Source organism: Dermacentor variabilis, chromosome 10 (assembly GCF_050947875.1).
Source record: "Dermacentor variabilis isolate Ectoservices chromosome 10, ASM5094787v1, whole genome shotgun sequence".
NCBI lineage: Eukaryota > Metazoa > Arthropoda > Arachnida > Ixodida > Ixodidae > Dermacentor > Dermacentor variabilis.
Window position 1 is genome coordinate 42,365,093 of NC_134577.1, and position 4,991 is coordinate 42,370,083.

A 4,991-nucleotide genomic window follows, 5' to 3' on the forward strand; every position below is an offset into this window, starting at 1 on the left:
ACAGCTAGATTCGTGGAACTTCCTGGGCGGAAACCAAATTGATTGTTCTTTAGCAATTTAAACTTTGTTAAGTAGTTATTAAGACGTTTAACAAATAATTTCTAAATGAGTTTACTAAGACAGGAAAGAATTGCAATTGGTCGGTAATTATTAAATGTGTGTTTGTCGCCTTTTTTAAACACAGGAATAATCTTGGATTTTTTTTAAAATGAAGGGAATGCACCTTCTTTGAACATAAGGTTGATAATATTACAGAGCGTGTCGTAAACTAAATGCGCAACCAGTTTTAAATGCCTGACACAAATATTGTCTAAGCCAGGCCCTGTATATTTAAGGTTAGCAATCGTGGAGCACACTTCATTTGGTGTAGCTGGTAACAAGAAGAATGATTGTGTCGTACGGCTCAAAGCATTATGAAACTGCGCTTGTATGTTGTTATTAGTGTAAACAGAAGTAGTCCCAAAAAGCATTAGCAATTTTGTTGGGCTCAGAAAGAGTGAGACCATTGTAATTTATTTTGGTTATAGAGGCATCAACAGACCATTTGTTAAGAAAAGAGTTCAGTAACGGCCATTGCTTTTTGGGGTTATCCTCATTCTGATAAAATTTATTTTCGTAGGACTTTTTTTCGCCTGTTTAAGTAAAACATTCGTAATTTACAGTACCTACTATAGTGCCTAGCTAGTCTAGTATTAAAGGGCTGACGTTTAGTTTTCTTGTACATGTTTTCCTTCTTTCTTAAACTTTCTAGAAGACCGTCCGCCATCCATGGGTTGCGCGGATATTTATACTTTTTCCCACATTTAACAGTGCGCGTGTTAGTCGAAACGGCCAATAAAAATAAAGTGCAGAATTTGTTTAGTGCTTCTTCGGGATCAGACATAGAATTGGCGACCAATCAGTTTCACTGATGGCTTGAATAAAGGTATCTGCTCTAAATACGGAAGTAGCTATTATCGTTCTCATGTATTTCATTGTTACATGTAAGAAAAACTGGAAGCTGATCGGTTATGTCAGTATTAATAACCCCGGAGCAAGGCGATGGTGATATGTTAGATAACACGTGATCAAATAAGCGTACTGCTCCCACGAGAGGCTACCCTAGTTGGGCAGTCAATGAGTGATTCAAAACCGAATCCAGCAAAACAATTTGTGTAAGTTGTGTACGAGGTAGCTTCAGTGTCAAGTAAGTTAATATAATATCACCTACAATCACCACATCCTTATTTTCAAAAGCTAGCTTGGACAATACTGCATCAAGAGAAAGCAAGAAATCGTTAAGGGAAGATGACGGTGAGCGATAAATGCAACCAAGGATCAAGTCACTTTCTGAGACAATTATTTACTCGACTAACAAACGAATTTCCACAAATAAGTTGCCACGTTAAAAGGTGAAGCCTCTAGCCCTTTAGAACATTAACGCCACCTATTAATCACTTTTCCTAACAGCGCCGAATCAACTCATAGATGATTCCCACCCTCAAATCACCTTTTAAGATAATTATTTAGGTGATGAATAAACGAATTTGCCAAAATTAGTTTCCCTGTTAGAAGCAGATCGCGTTAGCCCTTTAGAATATTAGCGCCACTGCGTTCTATCGCTTTTCCTAACAGCTCACATTCAACGCATAGATCATTCCCATCTGAAAGTCACTTTCTGAGACAATTATTTACTCTACCAACAAACGAATTTCCACAAAAAATTGGCCACGTAAAAAGGAGAAGTCTCTAGCCCTTTAGAACATTAACGCCACCTCTTTATCACTTTTCCTAACAGCGCCGAATCAACTCATAGATGATTCCCACCCTCAAGTCACCTTTTAAGATAATTATTTAGGCGATGAATAAACGAATTTGCGCCATTCGAGGCAAACGCCCGCGCCTACGCCAAGGTTCAGCAGATTTGTATGGCAAGTGTCGTCATAGAAGTGGCGGCCTACGTGGCTGCGTCGGACGACACATGTAAAGGAGTGATCCGCGGAATCAACGTGGACATCAGTGACGCAGAACTGACGGAGATGATCGTCAACCGGAGAAACCTCGGCGCTCTGGGGGTTCGAAGAATCAAGAAGGCAACAGCAGTGATCGTGTTGTTCGACGGACACAAGGTCCCCCTAAACGTCGTATGTGATGGTGTTCGCTACCCTTGTTCCTTGTATCGTAGGCAAGTAAACGTTTGTTATGCGTGTGGAGAATTGGGCCACAGGTCCGACGTTTGCCCGAAGGGCGAAGACCAGAAAAAATGCCGCGGATGTGGCATGCTCACACCACCAGAGGATCATCAATGTGATCCCAAGTGCGCCATCTGTGGTGGGGCTCACCAAACGGCAGACACGCAATTGCAAACAGCGCTTCCAGGTGCCATACATCGTGCGCCAAAAACGGCGGCGCCGTAGGCGCGCACAGCACGCGCAGCGGGCGGCAGGACCGCGTGGCTTCGACGCAGCTAGCGGCGGAGAAGCAGTGGCTGGAGAGAAACCCTTCTACTCCCCTCATCGCAACATATCGGCATCGAGAGGACGCTCCCGCTCCCGATCCAGAGGGCGATCCAGCAGATCGCGCTCTCGCTCCAGAGGGCGCGACAATAGCAGCAGACGCTCCCGTCCGAGAGGACAATCGGGTTCCAGGGTCCGAATCCAGGAACCAATGTACTGGGCAGACAAGGCCAGGATGAACATCTCCAGCGCCAAAATGGTAACACAGGGCATCTCGCCGGAGCATAAAAGAGAGCAATCTAAGATTTTAATGCTTAAGAAGGAAAATGCAGAGCTAAAAGAGGCACTACAAACACTGAGGGCTGAGTTCGAGCTCTTCCATAACTCACGTGAACCCCGCGGAGTAGCCTTACCCATCCCAGTTCAAACAGACGGGTCGAATAAACGCAAAGCTATTTCCCCCCCCCCCCTGCGACCACGGAAAGTGAGCCAATGCAAACTGAGGAGTCCCCCGCTCAGGACCCTAAGCCAGAGCCAAACATACTCGCGTCTTTGAAGGTAATTGAGGAATCGCTCACGCAGATAAGAGAGGCCTTAGCTATTCAATCTAGCACTGCCGAGCATATGGACAGTAACATCTCCCACCTAACACGTAGAGTTGGCATCCTCGAGTCTAAAATGAAAATGATAGACTCTAGCAAAATCAAAAGCATCTCCACTGGCACCACTGCAAAAGCTAAGAAAGTACAGCAGAATCCCGATAACACGAGTCCCCTGCAGGCTCTGCTAGTTCAATAGAAATCAAAATGGCGGGACAAACCGGAAACCTAATTATCTGGCAGTGGAATTGCGCCAGCTTCTTAAGGCGCAAGGCTGCTCTATTGCAGCTCATCAAAGCACAAGCGATAATGCCGCACGTCCTGCTCTTGCAAGAAACACTTAGTGAGAAGGTAAACTTATCGGGCTACCGTTCGGTTAGCCAAAAAGGAGAAAATGGCAGAGGTATCGCCACACTCGTCAGGAAAGACACCTCTTTTCAGGAGCACGAAGTCAAAATATGCAACTCGGATAAGAAATCCGGTCTTGAGGCACAGTTAATTGGAATCATCCCCCACGGAAACATCCGACGAAACATTTTCATTCTCAACTTGTACAGCTCTCCTTCCGTTCATAAGCATAATCTCCGGTCACTACTAAATAGGGTCGCAACCGCTGCGAAATCGCAGCCCTTAATAGTCGCAGTAGATTTCAACGCTCCCCACCCGACTTGGGGTAATGTAACACGAACAAAGAAAGGAGCCAACCTAGTTGCAGCGAGTACAGACCTAAACCTGACGCTGGTCTCGGACCCACGTTTCCCCACGAGGCTGGGAAACTCGGTCGCCAGAGACACGACGCCCTGATCTCAGCTTGACTAGAAATGCTGTGGCCACGTGGTCCTACTTACAGGAGAACTTGGGGAGCGACCACTACATAACAGAACTCAGGATGGAAATACTAGCAGCTCCTCCCAAAACCTATAAATACACAGACTGGGACCTCTTCAGGAAAATAAGAGGTGAAGATGAGGCAGTATACGACACGTTCAGTGAACTGCTTGTACAGATACAAATGGATGTCGAGAAGGCCACCAAGGAAATAATTACGGATTTTGATGCCCCAGGGATGGACGTAAGGTTAGCGCATCTCCTGGAAGCCAAACGCTCTCTCCTCGAGAGATGGAAGACACAAAGACTCAATCGCAGGCTACGGAAAAAGATCGCGGAGCTCAATAAACTCCATTGAGGAGCATTGCTCCGAACTTAATAAACAACAATGGAGAGACGCCTGCTCGGCAGCGGATGGAAAAATGCGCAAAGGAGGCAAATGGACCCTCTTTAAACATCTCTTAGACGATGGACAATCCTTATGTAATCAGAGACTAGTCATAGACCGATTAATTAATAAGGAAAAAATGGAAGGCATCTCAGAGGCCTCCATATTTCGGAAACCAGCGAACAAATACCTTCCAATTGGCCAAAGCACAGGTTCTCCCCTCCCTCAGTATGAGGGCGCGCCTGCCCCAGAGCTGGACGTCCCCTTCTCGGAAGCAGAGATCAGGGAAGTACTGCACAATTTAAACAGAAGGTCTGCCCCAGGCACCGACGGAGTTACAAACCGGCTCTTAAGAAATTTGGACGACAAAGCAATTCAAGCTTTAGTGAAGGAGATAAAGGAGGTATGGGAGGAGGGCGTTGTACCGGAGAGATGGAAGAAGACCACAGTGGTCTTAATTCCCAAGCCAGGTAAATCACCCAGCTTGGAGAACCTCCGTCCTATCTCTCTTACTTCTTGCATTAGCAAAGTAGCGGAACATGCAGTGCATAACAGGATATCGAGACATATTGAGCGCAAGGAACTATTCCCGTACAATATGGTTGGTTTCAGGCCCTTGCTTTCAACGCAGGATGTCATGCTCCTGCTCAAAACACAGATAATCGACTCTCAAAGCAAAGATGTAAAAGGGGTCCTCGCACTGGATCTATCCAAGGCATTCGATACAATTGCACATGACTA